Source organism: Callionymus lyra, chromosome 3 (assembly GCF_982586985.1).
Source record: "Callionymus lyra chromosome 3, fCalLyr1.hap1.1, whole genome shotgun sequence".
NCBI lineage: Eukaryota > Metazoa > Chordata > Actinopteri > Syngnathiformes > Callionymidae > Callionymus > Callionymus lyra.
The window spans coordinates 6,718,426-6,730,422 of record NC_141820.1 but is presented as its reverse complement, the minus strand read 5'-3'; the positions used below and the strand labels follow the sequence as shown (position 1 = coordinate 6,730,422).

At 36.9% G+C, this 11,997-nt stretch overlaps 1 pseudogene; it reads left to right on the top strand.

The window, feature by feature from the left end:
• Window positions 1–1,490: 1,490 nt before the first annotated feature.
• On the top strand, window positions 1,491–2,522 carry LOC148083136 (uncharacterized; annotated as a pseudogene).
• The last annotated feature ends 9,475 nt before the right edge of the window (window positions 2,523–11,997 follow it).

Genomic DNA, 11,997 nt, shown 5'->3' with positions numbered 1-11,997 from the left:
GGACTGCTGGTTCTTCCCGAATACTCCACACATCTGGCCCACTTCCCGTTCTACTACCTGGGCCTGGGTACACACACGCGTCCCCCCCAAAGATGTGTCAGGGTCAGTGGTAGAAATGCTGTTGTGTTGTTTCAGAAATCCAGGGGTCACTCCGGGTCAGGAATTCACTGCCGTCATCCACGCCGTCTCCCCGTCATGAAGCTGCTGCAGGTGGTCTCCAGGTCCAAGTCCTGCTCTCAGGTCAGTCAGTCAGTGTGCTCCAGGAAGTCAACTTTAAAGAGTTGTGTATATATTTGGTGTGTGTATTGTGTATCGTCAAGAATGTATAATATTGACACCATATTGTCAAAAAATATTTTTTAACTTTCCCAAATTGTTTTTTTGGATATATATATATATATATATATATATATATATTCCTGAATGCATTTTTTTTCCATATAAGTCTTTTCAATATTGTTGCATACAGAATATTCTTTTTAACCAAAAATTGTTTAAAATTTTACAAATGTTATTTAACTCTTGACAAAATAAAAATAAAACATTTTAAAACTTGTTTTATTAATTAATTAATGAAATCCTACCATGAATAGATCTGAAAGTAAGAACCAGAATTTTAAAATGGATCCTGAAACAAACTAATGCAGAGATTTAAGGATCGGAGAAATGTAAGTTCTTCTACGAGAGCGAATCACAATTCTGGCTGCAGTTTTGTATGATTGCAGGCGAGAAGATCCTTCTTGTTCAGACACCAACATAAACTTGAAGAACGCCTTGAAACACGTCATTCGATCCCAGTTATGGTGGTGGTGTGGAGGTGGGGTCTTGAGAAACAGATTGGTGGAAGAATGGACAGGAAATTGTGCTTATGTAACAGGAGTACAAGAAACAACGACTTATGTGTTTTCGTATCATGATCACGAACGATCAAGGTGGCGTCATACCATATGCACAAGTCGCGTTACCTCTGAATGACATTTTGGAAAGATGTGAGCAGATCTATGCACAGAGGCCTGATCCTAATCAAATAACAGCCTGCAGGCAGCATGAAGACGAAAACATAGACGACTTCAAAGTCAGATTAATGGATGTTTATAACAAACATGGTGGGATTCCCGAAGATCATCCAGCTCTATGGGAATCACATTTCAAAAATCATTTGTTGAACCAAATGAGACCAGATCTGTCGAGATACATTAAGAAGCAAAATGTGACCTGGCAGAAGGCTGGGACAAACTATCACATTACATATGCCCGAAATTACGAAATGATAGAGAAAAAGCGAGAAAAACAAGTGACTAGTGACATGACACATGTAACAAACATTTACTACTAATATGATAATATGATCCTAATACACTGTCCGCAGAAAAAAGAAGACTCTTAAAAGAAGGTCGATGCTTTACTTGCGGAAAGACAGGACATCTTGCCAGAGATTGTATTGAGAAAAACAAGCGCAAAGATAAACCCAGACGAAAACACTACTCTGATGATTCGTCTGAGGATGAAGAATGACTAGGCCAACAACAGGTGGCAGCACCAAGGTCACAACCGAGTGCACCGCCATGTGAAACTGATGAATCAGAAGAAGAAATTAACCTCTCACACACAATGTTTGATGAAGAAATACCTGAAATTCAAGACCTTTTGTTAAGACATTTAACAGAGCCTGGTAAAAGGCCTGAAATGACACTCCTAGTAAACGGAGATCCAACAGTTTTTCTGGTAGACACCGGTGCTGATGTTTCAGTACTAGGTCGATGGGACCCAAAGAAAATTAAGCCAGGAAAAGGTATAGTCAAAATGAAAGGAGCTCATGGAACGGTTGAACATTTGCCACTGACACACACTTTGAACATTGTTGCACCAGAAAGACCACTGAGAGTAGCGCAGGCTGAACTAGTTTTGCATCCATCTTGTCCACATAACTTGTTAGGACGGGATGTTATCACACAACTAGAAATAAGACTACAAACAAACAACAAGGGGAGGGTGATCGCCTCAGTAGGTGACATACCGCCGATAACTGAAGCGCCCGTTATTGGTGGTCATTAGACCTCCCAGAGGCAGAAATGACAGGAGCAGCAGCTAAACTCTTGAGAGAAATTGCAGAAAAAGTTGAACCTGGAGGAGAGATCCAGGGAAAACAGGGCCTTCACGTAACCATAAGACATAAAGATGATCCAGGCCCTGATTTAGAGTATGACGAATTTTTCTTGCGACTAGAACCACAGGTAATAAACCTAGAACACTTATATTGGAAAAAGAAGTGTGGTTTTGCTACTGCAGTTGTGTCAGCTCAGGTAAAACAACTCCTTCCGCCAGGACAACACCCACATGTGTCCTTGGCAAAGAGCCATGAGCATGAGTGGAAAGACATTAATGATCTTGCGGGATCACTGCCACACCTCAGTTGGACGCCAAATCCACAAAATCCGTTGTGGGAGGTGTCGCATACTGGGTGGCAACGAGTGCGATTAAATTGGACACTCAGAACTAACCCTCAAACTCATTTGAGCTGAGATGTACAGATCCTCTCCCTCTCACAAGACGAGGAAGAGGCTATGAGCAAGTTGCCAGAGCAACTCTGGAGTCAAGGACCCACGGATGTAGGTCTAATGAAAAATACTCCACCTGTAATTATTAAAGGGAAGACTGAGCATCGCCCTGTAATAAGACAATACCCGCTCAAACCAGATGCAGAAGAAGGAATTGAAAATGTTATCGCAGAATTACTGGTCTCAGGTGTTGGAATTTTATGTTCCGATGAACCGACCCCTCCCCAGCCTCGTATGTGGTGATGGAATGAAGGACAGACACATGGATGAGTTTAAGAAAAATGCTCGTTTAGTGAATTATGCAAAAGTCAGAGACAAACTTACGTGAACACGGGCGCTAGCAAGCAGAGAGATCTATCACAGACGTCTTCGAATGCCAGAACGCAAAGATCAGACAAAATGGTGGATCTTTATAGTAGAATATTCAGGTTAACGCCTCTAGTCAAATGTACATGTAGGATTGGTCAGTGACTCTAAACACTTGATTCTAAGATGGCCGGTCGCACGTGATCGTAGTGGAAACTTACTGAAGGTTGTTGACTTCTAGAGAGAGTTTGTTCCCAGCGACTTGTGTCCTTCAGTGTGAGTTCTCAAACAGGTGTCCAGACTTCCTGGAATCTGGGATTGTTTAATCTTTCTGTGTGTGCGAGGCTTTGTGAACTCGGCCTTGTGTTGCAGTCAGTGGATCTAATGCAAGAATAGGATTATTTAATATGAATTAAATATGAAAGATTATCAGTTAATCAAGTGACTATTTGAAATGTGTGTTAAATCTAGATGATTGATTACAGTAAAGTTGTCATTTCCTTACATTCCCCCTGATTGCATCATGAACTAATGATGCAATAAAACAAAGACTAGTCTGATTTCAAAATAATGATCACGAATCTTATCATAAACTAAACATGCTAAACTATTATCCGTATAGTGCCACACAAAGATTACATATGGTGAGAAAGCAACAGAGGAAACACAGATTCATTTAATTAATACAATTATACATTATGAGCATTTCTCTCAAATCACAAAAAAAGAAAAAAGAAAAAAAGAAAATACAAAAAAAAAAAATTAATAATAATTATTATTCCAAATTATGCTACGAATTAAAACTGAAGTAATTGAATGCCAAATCATCAAAACAAACATTTTCACACTAAGTAACTCACATCTAATAAGTCTATTTTGAAGTAGAGATTTTGTTAAAATATATATTGATATGGAGCCAGTATCCACTGCTTTGAAAAACCTCTTTAACGAGGTCAAAAGGAAGTAGCAGCCCCGTTGTCGGCGACTTGGATGTGGGCTCTTCATGTGAGGTGTTGTTGACGTACTCCCCCGTCAACAGAGCATCATTGAGCTCGTCCTGCAACATAGGAAAGACATGAACAGCATCGCATTCTTTACAAATGAGAAACAATACATCTTTAAATCATGCTATTTATTTAGAATTTACTCATACTACTTCCTGCAGACAAAATGAACCCCTTCCTATTTACTACCTAAGTCAGAGAGATAGTAAAACACAGTCGTACCTTATTCTCGAGCTGTTTTCTACATCAACAATTTAAACTAATTGAATGCAATCTGGACAGAGCCTCCTTCAGCAGTGTTGATCGGCAGAACCGTGCAACAAGAATCACCAAACATGTAACAAACCTATTATCCAGCTAAGTATCTATCTAAGTCCTCCCCCTGAGGGACAAATAAACAACTTCATTTATTTGTATTTAAAAAATGTTTTCTTGAATAACTTTGTATCCAAATCTATTGTCAAATCATTTAATTAATCATAATACTCTTGGTATTAACTTTCTTAAATTTATTTATGAATACATTTATTCAATATATGACATTATTAGCTACAAAAAGATATTCTAAGCTTTGTTGAATCATTATTATTCCTCTTAGATTTGGTTTGAAAGTCTATTGCTAAAGTAAATGGATAATATCAAATAGAAAAAAATGTCTATGTGCAAACTATTCTGCAGCCGTTTATTTATTTTATTATGTTTTTTCTATATTGGCATTTCTATTGTTGGATTTCTGGACCTTAGTTTAACCAATTAATAAAAGACTAACTAAGACTTAATTTAAGAATAATAAAAAAAATTAAAAAAGTAAAAATCTACTCTATAAAATATTTTTACGATTATAATTATAATGATTCATTCTTTTATTTTAATTTCTTGTCCTTTGTTAGATATAGAACACATTTTGAGAACCTTATTTTCCATTATTAACCCATTTATTATCTTTATATTGAAGTTCCCCAAAGAACTGTTAAACTCTAGTATTTCAAATTGGTATTTATTTTAGGTTTCCTTTGTTTAAAACTTCAATCAAATCATTTTGTCATGTGGATGAAAACTAGTAATTTTCAATGCTTATATAATTGAATTCCTTCAATAAATTACACTTGCAAGTCCATATTTTGTCAATTTTAGAATTCAACTTGTTTATTTTCCATTAATCTCTTGCTCTAGTTCTTATTTTTGGATCTTGGATTAAAGGTATATTTATCTTTAACAAAGGTAATGAGACTGATATGATTCTATAGTTTCTAAATAGATTATTTGCTATTTTCTTTCTTGAAGGCATCATTTATTAATTTATTTATTTCTTCTGGGTCTTACATTTTTAGTCGATTCTGTTCTCTGCTTTACATTTTGTTCAAAAATGTTTATAGTTGCCTTAGAACATTAGAAGCAGCTTTAGAAACATATTTCCATTTTTTATTTAACTTTTTCAATTAATCAATTTAATTTTTTAGTTTCAAGTTTCACTTTTCATATTGTGTATTGTATTATTGGCTGCCATTGATGTATATAAAAGTATTCTATTTTAATTTATAAAAAAAATACATGTTCTTAAAATGATTAATTCTGAAACTACGTTTTAATCATAACAAGATATTTTCTTTCCCTTGTTTTTTGAAACTTCTCTAATGTCAATATGTTCCTTCTCTTAGCATTAAGTAAAGTGTTATTAGTTTTAGGGAAGTTGTATTTATCTCAAATCATGATTTCTTGTGTTTGGTAATTTAAACATCTTAACTATTTCACCACATGTCCAAAGAGTAGTTTCCTAAAACTACATTTTTTCATACATATATTTTCAAGCTAGTCAAGTTATTATCTTTACTCATGTTGGCTCATGTTTCTTGTTCACCTTCTAACAAGGAGATCATTTCATATATTTAAGTCTGCAGTGGACAGTGGCTTCTTATTCCTCCCTCACTGGAGCTTCTCAACACCACCTCTGACAGGATAAGATCAGAAGTTACTAGAAGGTCAGTTTTGAATCAATTCAGGTGGTGATGAGGATATTGTGTGTGTGTCATGAGTTGTGTATTCAAAACTTTGATCTGTGGATGTCAGTTAGAGTTTGTCATGTGTTTTATTTGAATAAACCTTGAAGTTAGCAGAGAGTTCAAATTATCAGTATGTTTTGACTTCATGGAGAGAGAGAAACAGAGGCGGGTGTTGGAGGGAATTATTTCATTCTCTCACACACACACACACACACACACACACACACACACACACACACACACACACACACACACACACACACACACACACACACACAGGGAGCAGGTTGTAGCAGAGACACTTTTTTATCTTATTCAATTTAAATTTAAGACATCATGTGTTTGTTTGTTTATCTCTGAGATCAGTGTGTTATTTGTAATATCTATGTGAATGTCTGAGAGTGTTGTGTGAGTTCAAATGAGTTTTATGAATGTAGTAGTTAATTTGATCAGGTGTCAGACCTCTTTATTTATCTACCCACAAAATAAATACAGTATATATTCTAGATTACTATTTTGCTTATCTTAACTAGTTTCTTTATTTAATATTCACTTATAGTTGTTTGGTTTATTCAACTAGAGAGAAGAATGTCATATTTATATTTCTCAGTGTTTCTTTTAATTTATCTCTTAATCTATTATTTTTTCTTTGACCTTTCCTCCTACAGTATTTTGGTCTCTATTTTTACCATTTTCACTATTTAAGTCTAATTTCAAAGAACAATATATCATCAATTTCACTCACATCAAGATTGAATGGTATAGTATAGTCTAGTCTCTATAGTCTAGTCTCTATAGTCTAGTTTCTGGAGGTGACAAGTCAGCAGCTCTAGACAGAGTCACTTGTAATTAGTTTAAAATAAAATTCTGCATCAGTCGACCTCACAAGTTTTTGTTTAGTTTTCTTATGGCTGCTTTCATCATAGCTCTGAGTGGAGCAATCAGAGTATGATATTCTGGGATTAACTGTTTACTGTTACAACTAAAGATATCATGTCTCTAACAGTTTAGATGTGTCTGCTTTTTCATCAAATCACAAACAACTTTGCATTTCTTAATCATTTGTCTCAGGGCCCTGTTATAATATCTATATATAATATATAGAACCTTGCTTCTCCACCAGCAACCACAGCAAGAGCAACACGAGGGACAGAAGTGTCAGAGAGCATAGAGAACCTTGTTCAGTTGTTAGTTCAGCAGCCTCACCATCAGGACCACAAAAAATGTCATCGCAGACTAGAGTCAAGTTCATGTTTGCGACCAGATCGTGCCATTTGTCTTCATAATCACGTTCATCATCATCCCAGACATAGTTCATAGTGCAGTGTGGGGGGTCCAAAGGTGGATCATAGGAATGAAGTCTCAAAAGTCTTTTCAAGATCAGAGAAACCATCAGATGTTCAATCACGTTGAACCAGTACAGCTCCTCCCTCTCTGGAGCAGAAGTTCATTCTTGGTGGAGAGTTGTTGAGGTTGAGTTCTCGTTTCTTCAGCTCAGAAAAATTGCTTCAATCGTAGGTGTCACCAATAGGGAACTGGACCAAAGTTCCTGGACTAAAAGCCAAAAATGCGCCATTGTTGACCAAAATTCTTTGTTTGTTTCCATCTCCTCGTCCTCTTCTCCTGCCACACCCATGCACTCCAGCCAGTGGCCAATAGGGAGCTATGATAGGACCCTAGAACTATCATCTCTATTTTTAGAGAAACTCTTTCAAGTCTTTAAGTTGAAATTTAATTAGCTGTATCTGGAGCTCAATAAGAGCATTTTGTTTAACTATTTTATTTATTATGAATTCTCATCATCATTGATGTGAGTAACCCACTCATAAGATTTACCATTAAATTAAAAAACAGATTAACGTTTCTTATTTTTCTTCCCTGTCAGGAGCTTTAACTTGTCACCTGTAGTAATAGTTACTTTTGTCTTGAAATAGGAGGTCAATAAATGAATAGAACAAATTAATAATATTAATAATATTAGTAATAATGCTAAAAATAATAGGTAAAGAAGCAATTACCATAATAAACAATTAAATGAAAATATGAAAGAGGAAGAATCTAAAAATCTAAATTAAGAACCAAAACTTCAATCAACTAATTAAAATCCATTATAAAATCCGAGATAATAATAAATAAAACAAATACTATATTAAGATATTAATAATAAAAACAAGAGAATTAAAATTAAATGGACTAATTTGAAAATAATAAATGCAATTAGATCTAATCAAAATATTATACTAATTCATTAAAATTATTCAAGTCAAAAAAATTAACAACTTATTATTTATTTATTGTTAATTATTTAACTTCCTAATTATTTGCATATATATATAGCAAAATTGACCAGAAGAGGAATAAGAGTGACTGTCTAATGACCAAATACAACATATAACTTAATATTCCTCCAATAATTAAAAAGATAAAAATCCAATCCCTAATTTACTAAAAATAATAAAATAGTAAATGTATGACTGATTGTTAAAATAATAAAATGTATTTAAAGTAATAATTGAAAAAATAAGAAAACAGAATAAACTGCAATTGATTAAATTAATCAATAATTAAATAATTACACCAATTGAGTCAGAACAAAAGTCAATTAAGAAGTAAACAAAGAGCAAACCAGCAGGGGGCAGCATAGCAAATACAACACCAAAGATCAGAAATTGAGAGAAGAAGAGAAAACAGGAACTAGATATCAACAAACGTACACACATGCAAGCAGTCAATGACACACTTGTTTTAGATAAGCAGTATTAGTTAGACAAAACACCAAAAGTTACACGCAATGTGACCAATTGTGAGTTGATCGATTGATAATGTGAAATAGGAAGAGAGGATGGTCAAGATCATTAATACATACAACAGTGTGCCAACCATCAATGTTAATTGTGTTATTGTTATTGAACACAGCAGAAGAAGGAGAAAATTGAAATGTGAGTTGGTTTGTTTTTCTTCTTAAACCAATTATACCACTAATTAACTGTATATTTGTATATACCTCAATTAAGAAATTACGAATTAAGAAACAGGAATAATAGTAAAATAACTATCGTCAACAAAGAATGTTTCTTAATAAAGAGAAAAGATAATTATATCGAACCCAATAGTGAATAGAATTCAAGATGACGTAAGAATGTGTGTGCGTTTAGAGAACACATGAATACAATGGGAGGGTCGGTGAGGAAAAGAAGGAAGTCTTAGAAGTTCAACCTCCAAGAGCAACCACTCCCACCAACAAGGAAATTGTCTTTCGGAGCTCATTCGGCCTTGCAGCAGCTGACAAGTAACAACGTCTGCAGCAGTGTTCTTATCAGCAAGAGATAGTGTCCAGAGACACACGAACCTGGACTCTCAGCTGTGTCACAAAAAATCAGAGATCTCACACAAACGAATGCTAATTTTTACAAGTACCGCAGCGAGAAAAAAAATATTCAAAAGATAAAAATATACAGACACAGACAATTGAAACAAAACAATATGTCATGACAATACGACGACAACAGTATTTTACCAAAACAGGTGAGAGAGACACACTATGCTACGTGGAACGAGACTCTTACCAGCCTGTCGTGTCTAAAGTGTCGAAGTCATAATGGCAGGAGCCCCTCGATCGCTCAATTAGCTTCCAGACACCCTGGTAAAACGATTAAAACTAGTCCGTTTCTGTCGCTCCAACACGACGTCACGTCCGGGTCTTAATACTTTGCTTTATGGAGAGAAAAGGTCAAAATGCAGAGTGTACGGGTCGTTTATTCGCCGCTACAAGTCAAACAAAGATATAACTTTACGATCGAAAGGACTCGATCTTTGCCGGCAGCTGTACAGGTCGATAGCTCCGGGAAAGACGGTCCTGGGTTATGGGTCGTCTCTACATTTAAGGGAAAGTTTCCTGTCCAGGGGGCGTCTGTTCCGGGGCAGTGGTTCTTTGATGTTAGTTCCTGTCTCGAGTCACCTGGAGAGCAACATCCTTGCTTCCCTGTTGTGTGGGCGGATTCCTTTGTCTTCCAGCCCCCCTCTTTTGGGTGTGTTCTTTCTTGCTCTTTTGTTTCACGTCCACAGGTGTGAACAGAGCAGACAGTCTGTCCTTCATTAAGTCGCTGAATAATCTCTAGTCTGTTTCAAGCTACCCTTGACACAGTGTATATCAGTATGAAAGTGAAATGTTGGTTGTGAATGTGTATTTAAACGTTTAAGCTCTTAGATGAGGCTAGTATTTTATACTCTATATTTTGATCATATTTTTAGCATTAATTTAACTTATGGCGTATACGTATAGTGTAGAATGATTTCCAATCTAACAAATTGAACAGGACTTAATGCAAGGAAGTGTGAAAGTGAAATATGTTCAAACAAGACAAGAAAAGAAGAATAATACTAAGATATCATCAGATACATACTCTGGATACAGTACACAATACTTCTACTTACTTCTACTGCCACTCAAAAGGATGGAAACCAACAGATGGATGATGAATGTTGTTCTCAAAACACGAACGGATGTCACTGCAGCGACAGAGAAAGTGAAAGTACTTCTGAAATCTTCTTCTATAGCAGTTAAAGGTGCACCAGCACCACCTGCTGGTACAGAGTGTCATTTCTCTTTTACTTTACTAGTAGATGTATAAATAAACGTTTCTATGATCTCTTGAATCCTTCAGTCCTCCTAAGATAGTGCAGGACCACATTGTAACAGTTCTAATGAACATATCTCTTAAATCCAAATGTTCTCCCTAAAATGACCGACATTTTTCTGTGTTCAAATCTCCACCTTGATATGAATGTTTCTTCATTTCAGGCTAGTTGTGTTTCTCATTTGTCAAATGTGTTTTTCTATTCTGTAGAACCATTTTTCACCAATTATCCTTTTTTGTTTGTTTCTTTTTCTTTTGTAGAGCGAGAGAGAGAGAGAGAGAGAGAGAGAGAGAGAGAGAGAGAAAGAGAGAGAGAGGACTTTTAAAAACACTTTATTGCAATGTTGTTGTTTTTACAATAGTTCCATATAAAGTGACAAGTGCAATACTTCAGTCAAGCCAGTGTGCAAATTGTACAATGTTTTCTTTCGTTGCACAAATTTGTCCCTTTTCTCCCCATTTTCTAAAAGCATCTCGGTGTTGTTGTGACTCTGTGGAAGCAGAACTCCAGCCTCAGTCTGGATCTGATGTTCTGTCTCCACAGAGTCACCACATCCAGTGAGTGTCTGCAGCTCCTGCGAGTCAGATACACATCTTTACCTCACCAGGTACTTTAAGATCTTCTCTCTTTGTGCTTCTTGTGTATCTGACTCCGCCTATAAAACAGGGACAGAGAACACGAGGTTAAAAAGACTAAAAACAACAGTTCAAACATTAAAAACCCTGCCAGCCTCCCACACTCTTTAAAAATGTGAAAAGTCTTCTCTGGTTGATGCAGAATGGACACTCGTTTAAAACCCCGGGGTTAAAACGCGCTAAAAAGGAGTTGCTCGCGATGGCCCCGTGTAAAATCCTCCACTGGAGGTCACCGGTTCTTTTCCTCAGAGGTGGCTTGTACAGTGACCTCCACTGTGACCTCCACAGTGACCTCCACTGTGACCTCCACTGTGACCTCCACTGTGACCTCCACTGTGACCTCCACTGTGACTTCCAGTCCCCAAGTCTGTCTGTCCATGTGTTGGTCGGTCGTCGTAAAAGAGTCTCTGCTTTAAAATCTTCACACAGTTCACCTAAAAACTCCTCTTTGTGGCCTTGTGTTAAAACGTCTCTGTCCGTGGTGGACAGGAGTGTTGTTGTTGTCCCGGACCTCAGGGCTCAGGTGCAGGTCCGGGAAGAGGTCCGCTGGGTCCGGCTCCATCCCGCCGCAGTTTTTTCTGGAGCCGTGATTCTTTCATTCGTCCAGTGATCTCCCAGCGAACCCCACAGAGCGTATCCCCAGTAATGTCCCGGCAGCCCGGTCCCACAGCGTCCACGAGTTGCTGCAGAGATATTGTCCTGCTTCTGACCAGCGCCCCCGTCAGCCCAGGTAAAGTACTGCTGCTGATGTCCAGCCTTGCTCCGTGGATCAGCGGCTGCTTTAAAAACCAGTGCAGAGAGTTCGAGACATGATTGTGGCTCCATTTAAAAAGACACGAACACGCTTTAAAAACAC